Source organism: Brachycentrus maculatus, unplaced genomic scaffold, assembly GCF_059751285.1.
Source record: "Brachycentrus maculatus isolate JH-2025_06_01 unplaced genomic scaffold, ASM5975128v1 h1tg000176l, whole genome shotgun sequence".
NCBI lineage: Eukaryota > Metazoa > Arthropoda > Insecta > Trichoptera > Brachycentridae > Brachycentrus > Brachycentrus maculatus.
In genome coordinates, this window is record NW_028280928.1 from 1,436,268 (window position 1) to 1,460,000 (window position 23,733).

General features: G+C 30.6%; 1 protein-coding gene and 1 long non-coding RNA gene across 50 annotated transcripts in view; both read left to right on the forward strand.

Annotated features, from left to right (window-relative positions):
- LOC148308110 (uncharacterized) overlaps positions 1–23,733 on the forward strand; it is a 595,155-nt gene that overhangs the window by 120,545 nt on the left and 450,877 nt on the right. The window lies entirely within an intron of this gene.
- On the forward strand, positions 12,083–13,770 carry LOC148308113 (uncharacterized). The gene is made up of 2 exons (XR_015837736.1): positions 12,083–13,038; positions 13,127–13,770. It is a non-coding gene; the product is annotated as an uncharacterized LOC148308113 (long non-coding RNA).

Genomic DNA, 23,733 nt, shown 5'->3' on the forward strand with positions numbered 1-23,733 from the left:
CTCCGCTTCAGGTACCAGTCCAGGGTAATATTGAATAAATATTAGAGTGAAAAAAATCACTTATATTTATTTGACCCCCCTGGGAATCGAACCCGGGACCACCAGAACGGTAGCCGAGCGTGCTGACCATTACACTACGGAGGCGGACGAAAATATAAACGCATTATCCATAAATGCATTCAAAATATTACATAGTTGCATTAAAAAAATGTCCCTTATATTAACGGAATGTGAACTGTTTTGCTGTTTTGAAATGTAATGCAAGGTTGATCTAATAATAAACAGATATTGGTGACTAATGTTAATGTGCGTAAAATTTAATTTCTAACTTGCAGTACATTACGATTTCTCAATATTTTTTGATATGTGCGCTCCCGAGCCAAAATTTCTAGTCCACAAGGGAAAGGAAATTCCCGAAATATCCCCTCATAGCGATACTCATAAATATTGTTATATTCAGTTTAACTTATCGTCATATCAAGTAATATCGAGTTATTTGTTAATCATTTAAATTTTGTTTGATTATCTCTCTTTCTTTTATCCCTCTTATCAAAAACATCATTCACATACTTATATTTGTTGTATAATTTTACTAATATCTTCCTCATTCGTAATAAAATATTTATTAGAGTGATTGCCATTTATATCTTTCATATTATAACGATGTTTATGCTTGACAAAGATGATAGATAAAATTGTAATCACAATAGAGTGTTAACTTCTAAAAAACAGCTATCAACTACTTGGTATGTGAAAGGGTCTTCAGTTATATGTACAACATGCCTAAAAAACTAAGTGATTGGTTTTTAAATGTACTGCTTATGCTCAGAATTAGTATGATACGAATACACGGAATTCGTAAGTTGAATTTCGACAAAAAGGGCACAAAAAAATCGTCTGCACATCAAATTTACTCCATCATTTTAATATCACTCATTATGTTTTTGGGCATTATCAGTTTAAATGAAGAAGAAAGATTCGACAACGGCCAACATTCGAAATCATTCATCCTAACTCTAAAGTGCTTTTCAGTCTCACTCGCAATGTGTTCCGTCATAGGAATTATATCAGAAAATTTTATGTTTCAAAAGGAAAAACACAAACTTTACAATAATTTTTGTATGATTTATAAAGACTATTTAAGCAAACCGTTCGATGAAAAAATAGCCCTCAAGCACGCTTGTACACATTTCTTTTTATATATTATAGCGAAATTGTTTCAAATAGTTTTCACATTAAATGTTTGGGGCAACTCAATTTTTATTGTATTTATACTACTTAGAACAATATGTTTAGCGGAAATTTCAATGCAAACTTTAACAGATATTTATACGAGTCATTATTGCGTTCAAAAAATAAATAAAAAGATGTTGGGATGGGCGGGAAACGTGAGCTCTGATTGTGATGTAGACCCCAAGCCTATGAACTCAAACGTGAATGAAAATTACTCAAAAGATGAAGACAAATTGACAAAGCTGATGAAACGCACAATAGTATTAGATACAGTAAAAATATATGGCATTTTGATAGAAAATACAAAATTAATATCAGACCGCTTAAAGTATAAGGTAGGTAATTTTTTTTATATAAAATGATTCGTCAGTTACATTGTGGTAATAAATATGTTCCCATTTTTAATTGTAATATCACATTGTAAACATGTTTTTAACATAACGTAAAGAAACGAAAAGCATTTTTTAAATTATTTTAATTTCATTTGGTTTATTATCAATATTTCTTTATATCTATTGTGACATGTGTTTTGATACATTCTAAATGGTATTTGAAAATGATGTAAAATGTATCGAAACAATGTCATAATTGATTTTAAGAAAAAGTGATACTAACCACGTGAAATCAAAATTAGAAAATATTTTTTGTTGCTATTATATTATGTTGGAAACATTTTTACAATGGATTATATTTTAACTATGTAATAAATAGTAAATAATAAATAAAATATTTCAGAAAGGGGTGTCAATTACCTATTGCCGATGTATTGTAGCAATGTTAAGGGTTCTCACATTCCTTAATAACAAATTTATGTCGCTCACTCCTTTCAACAACGTCATATATCAAAAAACTTGTTTTTTCAGGAGATAATTTTTAAAGTTTAAAAATAAAATAAAATGTTTTAAAAATAAATATCAAGTCACCTGAATGTTTTTTCTCAATTTGAAAATATTGAATATATTAAAAAATTATTAAACAATACATTTTCTTCAAAATGCAAAAACAACACTTTCTGCCCTGTAGCGGGTAAATATTAAGTTAAAAATATGCAGCTTTTGCTGGGATATAGTTCATTTTTTGGGCATTCCGAAAACACACACAAATGAAAATTGACGATTTTTGATATATGACGTTGTTGAAAGGAGTGAGCGATATATGCATCTGTTTAAATATGACTAAAGCTTGTTGATCTATTTTAGTGGTTCTCCTTATTGTTAACGACAATATTATGCATCGTGTTCAACGCAAACGCTATAATTTCAGAATATGAACCAACTACAATAGTAAGTTTTAATGAATTTTATCTAAAAATTTATTTGCACTTTTAGAATTACATATTCAGAAAATCGTCAAGCAAAAATTATAAAATATACAATTTAAAATACATAATACCGTCACCGAAATTTTTCAGGAATTGAAATGAGATAATTGGTACATACAGTTCGATTCTAAAATTGTGTTCTATCTATCAGTATAGCCAAAACTTTGGAATTGGAAAAAACTTGTCATTGACATCTAATTGCTTTGAACAATTTTGTAAAAATTTTCCTAAAAATGTAATAGGTACAGCTGAAAACTAGCTGTAATATACATATGACCAATGGTAGGCGCTGTATTAAGTTTATAATAATGCTATATTATGCCGTAAAATTGATATTTGAAGACTTTAAAGAAAATAATAGTGCAAAACGCATTTTAAAATAAAACACGTAAAAAACAGGTACCTTTGAAATTATGAAAGTAAGGTGTTCTGTAACGTATTGGGGAGTTTTTAATTGTATGAACATTTTAAATAGGCGTCGTCATTAAAAAAATAAATATGTGTGTATGAAGTAACGCATTTAATGAAATAATGTTTTTTTTTCAGTTTTCCTCAAAAGTTGCTATGTGTCCCTTAATTATTAATTAGTATGATTTATCTGATGATAGCATCTCAACTGCCTTTATAGGATTGTGTACTAATTTACTACAGTCACTAACATGCACGTATTTTAAAATTGAGAAAACATGTACTAACGTTAATTAGCAAATACATGTATAACTTGTATCTTACAGGGACGAAAAATATGTCAAATTATGTGGGTCTTAGAATATATATGGTACATAGTAATTATTGCCATAGCTGCCGAGACATTGAATGAGGAAGTTGCAAGGACGAAACGAATTTTAAGTAAAATAATAATAATAGAAAATACAGGTAAATAATTATTATAAATAAGTTTAAAAATAAAATGTAAATTGCCGTACAGCGCTAATGAAATATTACGTCATTGCAGATGAAAACGTCCAAAGAACCATACTAGTTAAATTAATGGACATTATATTAAAAAGAGGCTTAAATTTGACTGTTGCTGGAGTATACGATTTGGATTATACATTTATATATTCATTAGTAGCCGCTACAGCATCCTACGTTATCATTTTAAATCAACTGGATCATAAATATTAAAGATCATTTTTCTACAAAAATATTTATTATCTCCCCACCTATATAAGTATTCATCATTATTTTTAGAATTGCGGTCATAATTTCTAAAATGATAAAGTGAAACGCATTTGAACTGTGATTTTGTAATTAATTTAATTATTAAATATTAATATTTTGTTTGTAATTAAAAATAGGAATTGGCATCGGTACAACAATTCTCTCACTGGGTGACTGCCAAATATATACATATCGTAATCATACAGGAGAAAGTGACCAAGTGCATTTTTTAAAAAACGTGATAATTGACTATTTGATATTTTAATAGCTTAAGGATTTTAAACTTGGAAGTATAATATATTGACTTGTGAAAAATAACTAACTGGATTGATGTTTATTTTCTTTCCAAGCAAAAGTGACTTAAATGGCCCCCCTGAACATTTTACGTTTTGTTAGTTGGTCACTTTCTCCTGTACGACTACGATATACATGTGTATTTATTAATGAGTTGTTTTTAACTCAGAAAGGCCGGTTCTAGAAAATGTAAACTATTTGATAGAAATTTAGTTAATTATTGAAATTGATTCCATGCGTGTTAAAGATAATATAATAGATACCTACGTGGTATTAATTAAGTAATTGTAACACTCAACTCGGATTAATTCATCCAAATTATTAATTAAATAATTAATTAACTAAAATAACTTAAAAGATAGCATAAAAAATACCCATTCACATTAAAACCGTGTGAGTGAAAGGTACCTAATATATAATTTAAACATGTTTCAAAAATTAACTAGATGTTTCTTGAATATAACTCTTATGTTAAGAATATGCTTGATTCGAGTGAACGGAATTGACAAGTTGAATTTTAAAAACAAGTCCAGGAAAAATTATTGGATATCTCGAATTTATTCAGTAGTTTTAATTTCATTTCTTATTGTGCTTGAGGTTATAAATTTAAGAAATCAAAGAATAAGAAAAAATGATCTTCATACAAATTTATTTGTGCTCACAGTAAAGTTTTTTTCAATATCAATCGTCATATGTTCCGTTATAGGAATTGTTTCTGAAAATTTTATGTTTGAAAAGGAAAAAATTAAACTTTACAATAATTTTTTCGCAATTTTTACCATTTATTTAAGCAAGCCCTTTGATGAAAAAATAGCGTTAAAACACGCTAAAAAACATTATACTTTATACTTTACAGTAAGGTTTTTTCAAATAGTATTGGCATTAACATTTTGGGGTAGATCATTTTTTGAAATGTATGTGTTACTGAGAACTATATGTTTGGCGGAGATATCATTACAAATGATAACAGACATTTATACTATTCATTTTTGTGTTCGGCAAATGAATAAAAAGATGTTATTGCGATGGGATAAAAACGTAGATTCCGAAAATGAACTGGACTTCAGCCACATAATCTTGTTTTCGGATGAAAAAAAGTATTGGGAGGAAGATAAATTACCAATGGTAACTAAAAACGCGATAATTCAAGATCTGACGAAAATATATGGGATCCTGATAGAAAATATGCAATTAATATCAAACCGATCAAAATATAAGGTAAGTTTTCATTCGTAATTAATACCTGTGATAACAATTACATTAAATTTTAATACGAGTAATAAGCCAAATGGCTGAAATTATACATAAGTATGTTTATTTCATTCCATACAAGAAATCGTAAACATTCACACATGTACATATGTACATTAACAATTTTCACGCATTTTACGAGTATTATTAAAGCCTGGTATTGCCATTACTAACTATTATAATGTCCCAAGTAGTTAAGTAATTACAAACGAGGGTTGACATTTACAAAAAAAAAATCTGTACAAGTATATAAAACAACCAACTTTATAGCCATAAATGCCATATTTTATAATTCTATAATCTGAAAATGTCCATATTTTGAAAATGTCCTACTTCTCAAAAGTTTTTAAAATTTGACTTTTGCTTAGATTTTCCACTTCTTTGTACATCACTTCGTTACATTAGCCAGATACGACTATCGGTTGAATATTGGTATTTTGAAACTGTTTAATTATTTACGTTTTGTTTGTCTTTTTCTCTCTCTGATAGAGTAACTTCAGAGAAAAAGAGATAACAATAAACCTAATGGCTTAAGCCTAAAGTCACCGACGCGACTAATTCGGTCATATCTTATCTTGACATTAGTTTGAAAATGCCATAACAAGGCGAAACAATTTTTGCATTTTTAATTTTTATGTGTTTTTAATAATAAAATACGATTTCGTAGACTCTAAAAGTGTTTGATTTCAACATTTAAAATATAAATTAAAATGGAGTTCTACAAATTAAACGCCAAATGTATAAATATCTTAAGGACATTGAGTGCTTAAGAAAGGCAATAGTCATGCAATAATATTTGGTAAATCACTATGATCGAATTTATTTTCATGTTGAAAGATTAATCACAGTTAAATATATTGATAGAAGTTTCAAGTCGCTTTGTATAAACTGTAAACGAGTTTTTTTTTTATTTTTTTTATATACTTATACGTAAACACCATCATGTCACCACAATATTATTTATAAGCAATCACGTTTAGTAATTAAATAATAAATAATAAAAATAACCTTTTTCAGTGGGGTTCCTTATTGGTTACAACAATATTATGTATTGTATTCAACATAACATTTACAATTTCAAAAATTGAAGATGTAAAAATCGTAAGTTGACATTTTTAAACATGATATTTAAATGTTAATAAAATCTGTATAAAAATCGTCAAAAAAGGTGTTTCAAGTATTTGATGAAATAAAAAAATCAAATCCTTGTACCTTCAGAAATATTGAGTAAATTCAACACTTTTATCAAGATAGACAATATCCCCTGCTAAGAATTATTCCATATTTTTTTTTACATCTCATCAAAGATGAAGAATAATATGGAAGTCTTGGCATTTACGGGGCTGACGACCGTCATAAGTTGGTTTAAGTGTCTATTGGTGAGATGAAAAGAAGCTTTTTTACTAAGCAGAAACTCGTTTGTGAGAATCTTGGATTATAATAACATACATGTGAAACGCCAGAAAATTTCGTTTTCATTTTTATTATTTTAGTTTATAATTTGACCAATTAATTAATTTACAACATTTTGAGTGTTTACAAATACTCATTCACAAATCTGGATTATCTCCAATTATAAGAGTTATTTTTCATATTTTTTTCTTCATATTTGATGAGATGTAAAAAATAATATATAAAATAAGTAACTCATATAATTGGAGATAATACAGATTTGTGAACAAGTATTTGGACACACTCAAAATGTTACAAAAATATATTTAATTTGAAAAAAATGTTGTACGCTGGCGGAAATTTGTTTCCACGTTAAACTATGAAATAATCAATATTTGATTTTATTTTACAGGGTGTACAATTCTGTAAAGTTGTCTTTATTTTGGAATACTTGTGGTACATATCAATAATTTCTATTTCTGGCGAAACTCTCAATGCGGAAGTTAGAAGAATGAAACAAATACTAAGCAAAATATATATTATAGAATGTAAAGGTAAGTAATTAATAGTATTATTTAATTGAACGTGGTATGGTCCAAGAGATTCCAGCCTGATGGGGTTAGAAAGGTTCTGTTGATAAAACTTAAAATAACACGCTTCATAGAATAATACTGAAAATACAGGAGTGGTATTTTCGAATGTTGAATTCGAGTGTCGATTCGAAAATAAATGTAGTCATGTTTTCTTGACGATGACCCATCTACAATAGAATGGCAAAAGTCTGAAAACCGAAAAAAGTGAATTTTATCAGATCTCTAACAGATTTTGTTGTTTGATGAAAAGAAAAGTTATACAGTAAGCATATAATGTCAAAACAATTTTATCATTTAAAAAAAATATATAAATTTTAATGTTTTAAAAAGAAAAAGTATAGGAATGTTCAAATGAAGAGCTGTACTCTCGCTTATTATTAGAATTATATAGACGTGGCTATGCAAAAACTGGGTTATATAAAAGGGTTATATAAAAAGGGTAAACGTTGTTGGCGTTTGAAGTTGAAATTCGACCATACCCTGGAAAAAAACTTCCAAAAATTGAAGGCAGCATTTAAAAAAAAAGCCATAAAAAAGAGCATTTATGATTAAAAAAATGTAAAATTAAAAGACGATATTCTTTCACGAATCAATTTTACTTCTCGGAAACCATTTGACCCTACTGCGTATTCACAACTTAAAGTTGTGGCAGAATTACTATTAAAAATCAAATCATTCACACCCTTAACATGTTTTCAGGTAAGAAGAACCTACAAGTAATTGTAAAATTTTTAGAACTTTTACTGAGAAAAGATATAAATTTGACAATTGGTGGAGTCTTCAGTTTAGATTTCACATTACTTTATTCGTTAGCAGCTTTTACAGCTTCCTATGTAATAGTGTTAACTCAACTGGATCAAAAATTATGAAGATAAAAAAAACGTAATCTGGTCACATCTATAAATATATTTCACTTCATTACAAAATGTAAGAAATTTGAATTATTTTAATAAAGAGGCGACAAATTAATTGTTTATATTTTTCCCCAAAACATCCATATTTTACCTAGTATAGAGTTGCCATTTGTTCAGATAATTCGGGATATGATATTTTAATTAAAAAAAAATAAATCAAGGGATCTTGCATTCCTTATGTACCATATTAAGTCTATTGTGATCTCCCCCCGTGTCATAGCTCACTCTCAAGACCTACGCGAGTCATGTAGCTCACGACCTGTCTTGGTGGTAAGAGCTTTACCTTCTCGAAGTCCAGTAGTGGTCCATATTTTACCTAATATAGAGTTGCTGTTTGCCCTGATAATTTCGATTATGATACTGTTATTGACTGTGGTATACCGACGACCCAGAAAATTTCAGTTAAAATACGGAGGAGCGTGAATTCTCCCTGCCCTTCGATTATATTTTTTAGGGTCATAAAAATTTCAGGTCCTTGAAGGCAATCGATCACTTGACCAGTAGCTTGTAAATAAAGCTTTGTTCGAGTATCAGCCCCCAGTGTCTTTGTCGCTATTATAGTACCTAGGATACAGGAGTAATGTACTTAACCCTTAGCTCCCCAATATCACCTTTTAAAAATCAAAGATCAAATTGTCATCAATTCGATGTCTAATACGTCGTTGGGTGTGAAAAAGGGTTAAAAGAAAAATCCAACATTCAAACAGAAATAGAGCAATTCGGATCCAAAAACCTAGAAAAAAATGGAAGCCGATGACTGATTATTTTCTGTGGATCATCGGTATGGCAATTTAAGTTAATATTTCTTAACAGGTTTTCGGAAAAATATGGTGAAACTAATCGAACTGTAACATTTTTCACCATGATAAAAAAATGATTAATGTGTTCAGTGTAGAAGCTACGAATAAAATATTTAATATTATGTACTATGAAAAAATGGTAGGTACTCGATATAATTTCACTCCTTTCAAGAAACTCATAAATCAAAAATCAACAATTTTCAGTTGTGCATGTTTTCGGAATGCCCAGAAAATGTACTATATCCCAGCAAAAGAGGCATATTTTTAACTCAATATTTACACGCTACAGGGCAGGAAGTGTTGTTCTTGCATTTTGAAGAAAAGGTATTGTTTTTTTTTTTTATATTTACTAAATATTTTTCAAATGAAGAAAAAACCTTCAGGTTTTACCTAAAAAGATCTATTGCACAGTAAAAAGTTCAGTAAGTGGCTTGATATTTATTTTTTGTACATTGTATTATATTTTTAAGCTTTAAAAACGTTCTCCTGAAAATCTAATTTTTTGATTTATGACGTTCTTGAAAGGAGTGAGCGATATGTCAACATGAAATAACTCGTTTTAATTGTTTGAATTATGACTACACATTTTGTGACAAGTTTTGACGTTGGTTGACATGCTTTGTGACAATTGATAGTAAATAAAAACATCAGGGAAAATTATTTGATGAACATTTTGTTTGTTTATAGAAAACCTTGTATTATAAAGAAAATAATTATCGATTACATACATTTTAATGACGGAGAGACAATTAGTAAAGCATATTTATTTTGCATGTCCCAGTAATGATTATGTCCAAAAAATAATTGAAATGTTTAAACAAATAAGTTGTTTGTTGAATGTATTATATTACTGACTAAATAGACTACTACTACTACTACTACCATCACACCGTTTCCCCGCAAGGATAGGCAGAAAGGATGGAACGCCACCCTCTTCTGTCCTGACATACATTCCTCGTCTCCTGTACATCCCTACATCTAGTCATACAAGCCCTCCGATTACGCAGACCTTTGACACACCAGATTCTGATTGATCTGATCGTGCTAAGACTTTTTCGGCAGTCCTCGTTCTGTTTTCCCGCTCACATTCGGGTAATTCAAGTTATTGTTTCAAAATGAGTTTTGTATAAAATACAAATACATAGAATGTATGTATGTATTTGTTCATTCATGTAAAAAAAATCTCGACATCAAATTCAAGTAAAAATTTTGAACGCGACATTATTATTTATTAAAACTTCTCATTGTTATGGACATTGAATTTGTTTGCATTGATTGACATTTATTTTCGGAACCCTGAAAATGGAAAGCGCCCTTCAGCTGGCTGCTATAGTGCAGATCTGCACTATAGCAGCACTATAGTGCATATATCAAGTTATATATGCACTATAGTGCTGAATAATTTCAAAGCACGCAAATGACACTATAAATGCGTAAATTCCTATAGAATCTTATCAATGCGCTCGATGTAGTTTCTAAACCTATAAACAATTACGGTAGGTTTAACCTTAATATTTGTATCATATTGTCCACCTCCATAGTGCAATGGTCAGCCCATATGTCTACCGTGCTGGAGGTCCCGGGGTCAATTCCCAGGGGGGTCAAAATAAAAACGGATGATTTTCACTCTCATATTTATTTAATATCACCATGGACTGGTACAAGAAGCGCAGGGCTGATCACCTTGCCTTCATGCGACCAACGATCAAGATAACACTGCGTCGCTACGATAAAGTGCCCAATGCACCATTGGGTGAGGATAAAAGTTTAAAAATATTGTTAACATTGACAGTGAGAATCTACGAGAGTCATATTCATTTCAATTTCTTCATATTCTAATGATCATATAAAAATATAAAATGTGATTGAAATAACACAACAATTAATTAAATGGGCATATATCTGTATAATAAATCATAGAGCCCACACTTGACGTGTGATTGACTCGATAATGGGTAGTAGTTATTAAGTTTGTGCTAATGTTATGAAAATATTAATTTATTATGTTGAAGGACATAAATACACACCAATTACTAATTCAGTTTTTGTACATTATTTTTAATTAACATCGTGTCGAATATATATTTTTAAAGAGGTTTAAGTCATTGCTATAGGGGTTCAATTTATGGGAACACTTCAAACATTACTTTAAATGTGAGGAATATCATTTAATCGGTTGTAATATTTTTTAAAAAATATACATAACATACTTTAAAAACATGGAAGCATTAATCAATAATTGTTATAACGTTAAACGATGTGTATATCAGGTATTAGGGTACGCATCTCTTCGACATGAAGTTGGATTTATGAAAAATTCCATACTTTCTCAGTTATATGCCGGATTCATATGCGCATTCGTTTTGGGAATAGATTTTTATAACTTGATACGAATAAATTTCCGAGAGGATAATGAACATTCGACTACTTTTAGAGTAATTTCTGTGGCATTTATAATATTTTCGTGTCTGAGCGCAATTTCATGCATTGCATCTGACGCGATATTTTTTAAAGAACAAAAAGTCTTATTCTACAATACATTCGCAGATATTCACGAAATTTTATTTCAAAAACCGTTCAAAGAATGTGTAAAATTACAGAATACACGAGTGAATATGATTGTAGCAATTTTTGTAAATATAATTCGTATTATATGTACAATATTCGTAATCGGAAATGTATTGTATGGAATTTATTTTATATTAAGGACTATTGTGATTGCTTTCGCAATTATGGAAATGGTTATGGAGCTAAATACGTGCAGATACTACGCGACTATTGTAAATCACTCATTAATACGTCACTTCTCTAAAATGACAACTAACATAGACCGAATTGACTTTACACCGACGAAAATGTATGCACACGAAAACAGCGAAAGAGACAAGCAAACCATAGAAGCTTATAATTATTCCATCAACGACTATATGATGGTTTTCAAGATGATAAAAAGGAATGTTGAATTAATTTCCATGCGATTTTCGTATATGGTAAGCGATAATAATAAAAATGAAATTTTGCATATTTCAATAATTCAATTAAGAAATTTATTTACAACATTTTGAGTGTGTCCAAATACTTGTTCACAAAATCTGGATTATAATATAAGAGTTTCTGCTTAATAAAAAGCTTCTTTACATCTCACCAATAGATGTCTCTAGTGAAGTTCTAGTGATTCATGAACAAGGTTTCTAAATTGGTTCATATATATACAGTATCTACTCAATGAATTAGGGCCACCCATTATTTTTTTGAATACTCTGAAATCTTTTGGATTATTATATTTATTTTACATAAATACTTTGACTTTTCTATTGACATCTTATATCATGTATATTACCTTCAATAATATGTAAAATATACCTGGATTATTTAAGCCTTTACAAAATTTCAAACCCTTTTTCTGAGAAAGGTCCCTAATTAGCACAGTTAGACAGATAGTTGAAAGTTCAAAAAATAGTCCTATCTCATTTATTAGTGAAGTTTCTTGAGTTCTGGTTGTTGTTTTGTTCAGAGAGGTTATATAGTTATCGTGTCTTGTGAAAAAAACTTAATTTTTAATTTTAGTTCATAAAGTATAATTTTTTTTTGTAAACACAAGTGTTTTTTTTGAAAAGGACAAAATGGGAAAAAGTAAAGACATTTCTGAGGAAAAAAAGTCTAGTGTTATAGTGCTATTGAAATTAGGAATACTATCTAATAGAGAAATTTCAAAAAAAGAAAACGTTTCTCGTCAAACAGTGGACAGAATTTCAAAATCAATAAAAAATCAGTCACCCGCCACCAGCAATCGGCGAAAGAACTGTCGTAGGATTAGAAAAACAACACCGAGGACTGATCGAAAAATCGTTCAAAGTGCCTTAGAAAACCGTAGTGCATCAGCAAAAACATTAAAAATAAAATTGGAAGAAGAGGGTAAAAATATATCGGTATCAACACTGAGGCGACGTCTTTACGAAGTAAATCTGAAATGCAGGCGCCCTGTAAAAGTACCAAAATTGACACCACGAATGAAAGCGGATCGATTAAAATGGGCCAGGCTACATCGAAATTACTCGGTAGATGATTGGAAAAAGGTATTTATTTAAATTGAATTTTCAACATATCATTTTAGTAAATAAACTTATATATTTGAATTAAACTTAAATTTTCATTATTTTTAAGGTCATCTTTAGTGATGAGTGCCGGTTAGAAGCCGTGACAGAGAGCCGTCGATTCGTCAGGAGAACATCAATGGAACGTTACAATGAGGCCTGTGTGGTAAAAGATATAAAACACCCCCCTGCAACAATGATATGGTCATGTATTATTAACAATTTACCTGGGCCGTTGTTTTTCGTGGAAGGAACAATGAACCAAAATTCCTATAAGCAGGTCCTCGAACGAATTTTATTGCCCTTCTACCATACACTCGACCCAACAGAAGGTCCATACACCTTCATGCAGGATGGGACACCTTGCCACCGGGCTAAATCAATAATAAAATTTTTGTCTAACAAAAATCTGCCTTTGCTCCCCTGGCCTGGAAATTCTCCGGACCTTAATCCTATAGAAAACGTATGGAGCAGGTTAAAAAATAAGGTTTACTCATTTCCAAATCCAACAGTAGACTGTCTAAAAAAAATATTCAAAAAATTTGGTCAGAAGACGAATAAATAAAAAACATAATAAAACAGTGCATTTTAAGTATGCCAAAAAGAATTGAGGCAGTTATTTCTGCCAAAGGTGGAAATACTAAATACTAACTATATTTATATGAAAATATATGCATAATTTAAGCGTAATAAAGTGTTCATGTGTAAATAAAATTCAATGTTGTTTTATTCAAGGTTTTCTCTGAGTTATTCCTGTTTAAATTGAGAAATTGCGCGAAATTCTGCGTGGCCCTAATTCATTGAGTAGATACTGTAGAACTTCCAAGAATTTGAGTAGTGTGGTTGTCAATAATGGGTAGAATTGGTGAATGTTACACGTGTGTAAAGTGATCACTTAAACCAGCCTATGACGGTCGTAAGCCCCGTAAATGCCCAGACTTCCATATTCTTCTTCATCTTTGATGAGATTTCAAAAAATAATAAGAAATTTATGTTTTGTACTAACATTTCTTGGTGGAACTGCATTTTATAATAAAATAACACCTATATAATTTTTTCCACGTGAATTTTATTTGACCAGCAAACGGGTTTCGTCGTGACCGAGATCATTAGACTGGTGTGAGGCTAGACAAAATTCTATGTTATATACACAACAAGGTTTTATATAATTTTATATCATTTTCTGATAAAATGAATTTAAATTGATTGAACTTACATGTAATTATTATTATAATACAATACTTAAACTCATTCAAAAAATGTATTCATTTCAGTTTACTGCAGTACTTTTGACATCTTCTTTAGCATTCTTGCTGATTGGAGATTTTTTTGCAAGTGAAGCTAAGGTAGAAACATGGGTATGATAAACTTCCGTTATTTCTGTTTAAATATTATAATGTCTAAGTAAGATAATTTGTAGGGTTTCTTTTTAGATAGAAGCGGTGGCACATTCATCGGGAGTTCTAGAATATTGCTGGTTCGTACTGAATGCAATATTTGCCGCAGAAGCATTTAATGAAGAGGCGAAGAAAACAAAACAAATAATAGGAAAACTGTCCATATTGGACTGTGAAGGTTACAGACTAATATTACTTTCTGAGCGACATAGGCATCACTTTACATACAAGTAACATTCACCAATTTTAGCCATGATTAACAACCATACTACTCAAATTCTTGGAACTCTAAATATATTGTTCAAAAATTCGAAACATAGTGCTTGAATTCACTAGAGACATTTATGGTGAGATGAGAGAAGCTTTTTATTAAGCAGAAACTCTTTCATTTGTATGTGAGGTCCGAATTCTGGATTGTACTCACATACTCGTGAGACGCTATAAAATATCATTATCATATTTTATTTTAATGACTTCTATATTGAGTTTGGATTTATGTATAAATCATATTAATACAAAGTTATTGACTCATTTATCGAGTTGGGATATATGTATAAATCATATAAATACAAAGTTAATGACTTATTTATCGAGTTGGGATATATGTATAAATCATATTAATACAAAGTTAATGACTTACTTACTGAATTGGGATATAAGTATAAATCATATTATTAGTATAAATCCAAACAAGATTTATGATTCTACTCATTTTTTTATGACAGACTTTGCGAGGCGTTTATTAAACTGCGTCGAATAAAACAGTTACATGTAATTAATAAAGTACAGAATTTTTTGAAAACAGTAAGTTAGGATTCTTTAGTGATTGATTAATTTGAGATGTCTAAAGAGCGACTAAGTAGCTTCACATAAAATGAAAAATGTAAGTCTGGGCATACATATTGCTTATCGGCTGGCTAAAGTGATCAATTTATGCCATTAGGCCAATATCGAGAGTGAAAAAACACGTTTAAACGTCAATACTTACAGTACAATACTATTGAACTTGTTGAAATTGCTATACTTTTTTTAACACAGAAACTATTGTACTTATAATCTTACTACTACGTACTGTAATTTTGTTTTTTGATATTCTATTTTTTTTACAATAGTTAAAGGATCTCTTTGTTATCGGGAAACAAGGGTTAAGGATCCCGTCTTAAGATGATTTTTTGAATTTCAGAATCGAAAATTATAACACGAAAATTTATGGGTGTTATGCTGAAAGAAAAACATCAATTCGTCATTGTAGGTGTTCAGGTAGATCATACGTTAATTTATTCAATTACATCAATTATCACTTCTTACATTATCATATTTGTTCAACTTAATTCAACGCAATAAGAAAAAAACATGGAATTTCAAATCAAAATAATAATAAATGTGTTTTTTATAACTGGAAGAAGATAAAATGGGTAAATGTATACTTAATTAAAAATATGTTCAAAAATTAATGTGTTTTACATTATCTATAATACGTATGTTTGCTGTGCTAAATGTGTGCAAATTATACAAGATATTAAAAAATAAAAATTCCAACAGTATTAGATTTTTATTCAATACATTAACAATACCAAGTTGTTCGAAATAAGAGTAACAATAAAAATGATACACTTATATGAGTATGTGAGGTCCGAATCCTGGATTATAATCACACACATGAGAAACGCCAGAAAATATCATTTTCATTTTTATTATTTAAGCTTATAATCTTCTTCATCTTTGATGAGATGTCAAAAAATAATATGAAAATAACTCCTGTAATTGGAGATAATCCAGATTTTGTGAACAAGTATTTGGATACACTCAAAATGTTGTAAATAAATTATCTGGTCAAATTATAAGCTTAAAAAATAAAAATGAAAAAAGATACATATTACAATGAATTATTTTCCATGAAAAGAAGGTTCAGACGTCATTTAGGTTTATACGGGAAACAAAAACAAGTTATTAGATAAATTACAAATCACAAAAAAAGTCTTCGTTACAATATTAATTATTTACTATATCAGACACTGGATCATTCATCCTATTAGTGTCCATATTATAGATGTCGCAACTTGATATGAAACATCTATCGATATGAAAGAAGATGGATGTCTGAGCATCCCAGGGCTTATGACCTGTCGTTTACCTGGCTTAAGCAATCACTTTATACACTTGTGTAACTTTCACCATTCTGCTCATTATTGAATATCCATATTGCATTAATTGTTTAATCCTATATGTATGCAATAGCCTCAATTACCTTTCAAATACTGGTACATTTTTTCAATAGATTTGTCAGGAATGGTGATTGTGGCGCGACAAGTTGAGAAATTTATGAAGTATTTATTTAGATTTCAGTTTTGTACTGACATTTCTTGGATGAACTGCATTTTATAGAATATGTAAAAGTCTGATGATGTCGGTTACGACGAAACCCGGCTTCTGATCGAATGAAATTCACGTAAAAAATCTAGTTTTATTTTACCTATTTAGCTTGCTCCGTTTGCACACAGGTGAGATTCATACCGAATTCGTTCACAATTTTTTTAAGAGACTCGTATTTTGAACAGTTGATTTTTGACAATATTAATTATTTATTACATCAGACACTGGATTATTCGATAAATTGTTTCATATCAAATTAAGACACCTGTAATATAGACTTTGTTATTAGCTCTGAGGTCATCTGCCTAACATCAATGAGGAACACCCTGTAGATGTCTCCGAAAGGTCCTTGAAGGAATCCAGTAATATAAACCTGATTGTGCAGTCATTTCTTGATTCGTTACTTCGTACACGTCTTTCAACAATGTTACTTTATTGCTCTTTAAATACACCTAAAACATATTTTAAAAAAAATTGAATACATTACCAAATTTTAAAATAATTTATATGTTTCTCAAGGTTCTATTTCATATTTTCAACGTCGAACTTACACATGCTCATGCGAGTACGAGTAAGTCAACTAGACATTGTTGATGTATCCTTTTCCTCCATTTTCTTTGACATATAGCAGTAATCTCCATCACCCTTTTCCTTCCTTTATAAAGTTCCTTTGCATCCCTCAAATTTGTTCATACATTCAAGGATCTGAGGAGCACGACTGAGTATCTCCTCTTAGACTAATGCACTATTACATTAATTTATAAATAAAATCAAACACTGATTTTTCGAGCCTACTAAATTGTATTTTATTGTAAAAATATATAAAAATCATTCAATTTTTGTGACAATTGTATCGCCTTGTTAAAGCATTTTCAAACTAATGCACATTTGTTTAAAAATGCCATAACAAGGCGAAACAATTATAACAAAAGTACAATTTTTTATGTGTTTTTATCAATAAAATACTATTTAATAGACTTAAAAATCAGTATTTGATTTTAACATATTTATTCATTTAAATTTCATCTACAGAAAAAAATAAGTACATAGGCGGGCTTATTGCTAAAAAGCAATATTTTGCAACCAACCAAAACATATTAAACGCCAAATCTAAATAAACATAAATAATATTATTTATTGATTCGCCATTAACGGCATAAATACTATTACATTTATCATACAATATTTCTATGGGGCATAACTATATTTGGTACAAACAAATAAGGCGTACGTACTAAAGTCAAAAAACAGTGTTGATAAAAATTCTGTATTTTACCATCCACTATCTACATAAAAATAAATTAGTTGCAAGACTTTGGTAAACGGTTGATTTATATATTCAAAAAAGGACACAAACTTTACATTCACACTACGCAGGACTCGAAGTTAATAGAAAAAATCAAAATGTCGCCACCCCTGTGTGAGAGATACTTGCAAACACGGATGAGTGCGGAAATGCACCTGCAACTCTGGGTTATCGGTTTTAAAGTCTGGGCAAAGGTGTCTGGGTCAACCGCTTCAAGCTGCCGCAGTTTGCAATTCTAGTAGGTAAATCTCATTAAACAGTTAGCAGCAAAGTCGTAATCGAAATCTGCGGTCGACTTGCGGTCGAATGAGATTGAAACTGAAGGATGTTCAACTTTTAATGTTTATGCTACTTAAACAAAAGCAGTAACTACGAGGTACTAGTTCATAAGTAAAGGTATATTATCTTCAAGTAAAGGTATTTGAGATCTTCACTTTAAGGTACTTGTGATATTCACTGTAAGGTATTTATGATCTTGGCGTTAAAGTATTTGTGATCTTCACTTTAAGGTATTTGGGATCTTCACTTTAAGGTATTGGTGATATTCATGTTAAGGTATTTGTGATCATCACGTTAAGGTATTTGTGATCTTAACGTTAAGCTATTTGTGATCTTCACATTAAGGTATTTGTGATTTTCACGTTAAGGTATTTGAGATCTTCAAGTTAAGATGTTGGTGGTTTTCAGTTTTATTTATTGAAACTGAAGAAAGTGCAACCTTGAATGTCAATGGCTACTTGGACAATGTCAGTAACTACGAGGTACAATTTAATAAGTAAAGGTATGTGATCTTTAAGTTAAGGTATCTATGATCATCACTTTGAGGTACTTGTAATCTTCAAGTAAAGGTATTTGTGATCATCACTTTAAGGTATTTGTGATCTACACGTTAAAGTATATGTGATCTTCAATTTAAGGTATTTGTGATCTTCACATTAAGGTATTTGTGATCTTCACGGTAAGGTAAATGTGATCTTCACGTTAAGGTGTTGGTCTTCAAGTAGGTAAAGGGGTATGGTTGTGAGTGCCTTTTTTCTTCACCAACTGGCCGTTGATGAGTGTCGCAGTACATAAGCACCTGGTATACTTGTAGAATTTACACTTCCACCAGACGCGGTGTCCCGTAGACTTCACGGCGTAATATGAATACTCTCCGATCAATAAACATCCGTGTGCACTCTTGGAAGGTATTATTTTCACTAAAAAAAATAATAAATGTTAGATTTATAAAACAAAGCTTTAATTAAAGGAATATATTAAATATTTGATCAGAAATTAATTGAATAAATAATTAAGTTGGAAATACACAGGCAGTTTGCAGCCTCGCAAACGTAGAAATTTTTGGTTTTGATTTGTATTGAAACCGATATTAATTTCGACCGAACATTGAACCGAACCCGGAAATCGGACAATATTTAAAAGTTATTTAGATGAAATAAGTATGTTCGAATTAGGGAAAATAGTTGTTTTTACTTTTTGTCTTATAATTAATAATCCTTTTACAAAATCAATTGATACAGGTAGGAATAAAACTCCCCACCCAAGTATCCATCATTCTTTCTGAACCTAATTCTAGAATTGCGGTCATAATCACTTAAATCATAAAACTTAACGCAATGTATTAAACTATGATTTTTTGAAATTTATTTATTTCATTATTTTGTTATTGTTTTGTTTGTAAATAAAAAATAAGCTGTTAGAACCATCCTTTTACTGAACGGACTGTGAAATTATATTACAAAAAAATAACCTGTCGATGAAAACATCTGTAATTTTCGAAACTAGTCGTGTGAAATGAAATAACATTCAATTAGTGGTCTAAAATAAGTGCCTTATTTTTAATAATGAACACATCATTCCATAAAGTTCATTCCAAATCAATAAATTATAAAAGAATGATACATGTTTTATATCAAGTTGAGACACCCCTCAAATCGACAACATTTTGAGTGTGTCAAAATACTTGTTCATTTCTATGTTGAGAGGTAAAAAAATTATATGAAAAATAACTCCCATGATCCGAGATAATCCAGATTTGTGAACAAGTATTTGGACACACTCAAAATGTTGATAATTATCGTTGATTTCATTACTAGAAGATGGAATCGTGATTATGCGTGGCAGACAGTTTTGCCAGGTTGCCTTCTATGGTCACAGCCATACAGGTGCAATTGGTGGTCCGGTAGCCATAGCACTTCCACCACAGCGTGTATCCCTTCACCTTGTTCACATAGAAGCGATGCCCGTCGATCACCAGCACTCCATGGGCGTTACGTGAACTTGGGATTATAAGTACTGCAACGAGACGAAAAGAAAACTTACTAATTTCAAAGCATATTGTCCAGATTAGTTCATCCCTAGAACAAAAGATTAGATGAACATTACTTGCAGTTGCCTAACTACAAGCATTAATTCCCGTCCGAAATGTGTTGAAAGTACTACAACAAGATGAAAAGCAAACTTACTAATTTCAAAGCAAATTGTCCAGATTAGTTCGTCCCTAGAACAAAAGATTACATAAACATTACTTGCAGTTACCTGGCTACAAGCAGTAGTACCCGTCCGAAATGTGTTAAAAGTACTGCAAGAAGATGAAAAGCAAACTTAGTAATTTTAAAGCAAATTTTCCAAATAAGTTTATCTCTAGAACAAAATATTAGATGAACATAACTCGCAGTTGCCTGAATACAAGCAATAATGCCAGTCCGAAATGTGTCAAAAGAGTGTAACAAGATGAAAACCAAACTTACTAATTTCGAAGCAAATCGCCCAGATTAGTTCATCCCTAGAACAAAAGATTTTATGAACATCAATTGCAGTTGCCTGACTACTCAACATGGATAAATAAGAATATAGAAGTCTGGGTATTTATGCTTATGACCTGTCATAGGCTGGTTAAGTGACAATTTTACACAAGTGCAACATTCACCACTCTAACCATGATTGACAACCACACTATTCAAATTTACAACTTCTAGATTTACCGTAAATCTCATGACACAGTACATATGAGTTCACAACAACCATCTTTGTTGGATTGAGAAAGCTTTTATTCAGCAGAGATTGAATAAATTTATTAAACACGATATTTGACAATGAAAAGTATATTTATTGTATAGGATTATGTGGCAATACCGTAATACCTCTACCTGTGACTATTATTTAACATATGTTACAATCCGAACACTGCAAGGTTATTATTGTCATTTTTTTATTTGAATCATTTGTTATAATTGACATCAAAAAGCGTTCTTACCTATTGAAGCTGTAATCTCACCAGCTCGACCAGCGCACTAAATTTGGCGAGCGCGTCTTTGCTTTGCTCTTCTCTTGCTCTTCCTTCAGAAGTTCGCCAACAGTAAGAGTGAGAGGATCCTTAGAAAAAGATTAAAACTCGTTTGTTTATTAAATAATTTTAATATTTTTCTTTGTCCCAATATAATCACAGCAAAGCGCGCTTGAGTATTTTATGAAAATGGCGCTACATAATTTATACAGTGATACCACAATATAACGGATCTCTATTTAACGAACTTTGGATATAACAGACTAAAGTCAAGTCAAATGTAAAAAAAATTAAAACGTCCTTTTTTTAAAATTACCTAACGTCCAAGTGACTCTGAAATCAACGGCTTTTGCAACACCACTTATCATGACCCTATTCAGGCTTCAACTTTTTATGTTTCATAGCCTACGCCTACTCGTGAGTGGATTTACTCTTCATGTTTAAAGTTACTATAATTTCATGTAATTCATAAGTGAAAATTCTAGGCAAAAACACTCGCTATCTCGCTAGAGGCATGAGTTTATACATTTCATTGATTCTGAGTTAGCAGTGAAGTAACTTGGGTATATGATTTTACTTCTTGATTTTACTTAGGAAGTGAACTATGTTATGTACGAGTACTAGGTAAAAACGTCCTGTTAATATCAAACAGTAGTCTCACTTTCGGAGTGTCCGAAGACAACAAACATTAAATTGTTTTTATTTTGTTTTGTTTCTGTTTATTTAAATTTAGTGTTCATATTTACAAAAAAAAGGTTTTGTTTTATTTTAAACAAATTTTTAAATAACGGACACCCCCTCCCACAATTAGTCCGTTATATCGAGGTTTTACTGAATAAAATTATTACTACTTCTATCATCACGCCGTTTCCCCGCAGGGGTAGGCAGAGAGGATTGAACACAACACTCTCCTATCCTGACATACACTCCTCGCTTTTTTTACATTCATACCATCCATTAGATATATGGATTACGTAGACCGCCAGATTTTAGGTTCTAATTGATCTCATCGCGCTAAGTCTTTTTCGGTCGACCTCGTTCTGTTCTCCCGCTCGCATTCGCCACATATACTTATTTTTATTAATTATTATCAATGATTGTGGTTGATGTCTGCGAATATAATAATACCATTTACGGTATGAATCTTAGCATTGCATCTTTTGGACGAATGTGTGGAGCATTTCCATCGGAGACGTAGGGTATTTTCAGTATTACTTCTTAGGCAATATGTGTAACCACCCAATTTGATAAGTGTCTTTCCTCTCATGGAGATCACAAACTGAGCTGAAAATTAACAGAACATTTAAAATTTTAAAAGTGAAAATCAAGAAGTGAACTCTAAAGTAAGTCAAATATTTTTTGTTGATGTAAAAAATTTAATACAGTGATACAATAATGTAATACAATAATGATTAGCAGTGGCGCGCACAGATAATTAATTAGGGTAGGCAGTAGAGGTAGGTAGTAAGGTAAGCTAGGTACTACTTAATAGGGTAGGCAGTAGAGGTATGTAGTAAGGTATGTATGGCAGTAGAGGTATGTAGTAAGTATGCTGGTACTACTTAGTAAGGTAAGGTAGGTACTGGCTGCGTTTTTATATGTCACACGGGAAAATTAGGATAGGCACTGCTTTTCTGCCTATATGGAAGGCACGCCCCTGAGATTAGGTGAGACTAACTATGAAAAAATTATTTTTAATTTAAATGATAATACCACTTTTCTTAAAATGTTTTGTATGTGTTTCTATATCGCTCACTCCTTTCAAAAACGTCATACATAAAAAAACTTGATTTTTCAGGAGATCGTTTTTAAAGTTTAAAAATATAATACAATGTATTAAAAATAAATCTCAATCCACTTATTGAACTTTTTACTGTGTAACAGATCTTTGTAGGTAAAAGCTGAATGTTTTTTCTCCATTTGAAAAATTTTAAGTATATATTAAAAAAAATAATTAAACAATACCTTTTCTTCAAAATGCAAAAACAACACTGTCCTGTAGCGGGTAAATATTAAGTTAAAAATATGCCGCATTTGCTGGGATATAGTACATTTTCTGGGCATTCCGAAAACATACACAACTGAAAATTGTCGATTTTTAATATATGACGTTATGTATATCGTTTATACATTTTGATTCGATCACCAATATCTACTTTATAATGCAAAAGTTTGAGTACAGGTAATGTTTTTTTGGAGAAGTTGGTTTTGGGCACGTCTTCTAAAGGGTCCGCCAAATAACATTTTTTTTTTGAAAATGGGGCGCAAAACATCGAGTGTAGCTTCGGCTGTGTGGCACGTAGCGCCGTCCTGTT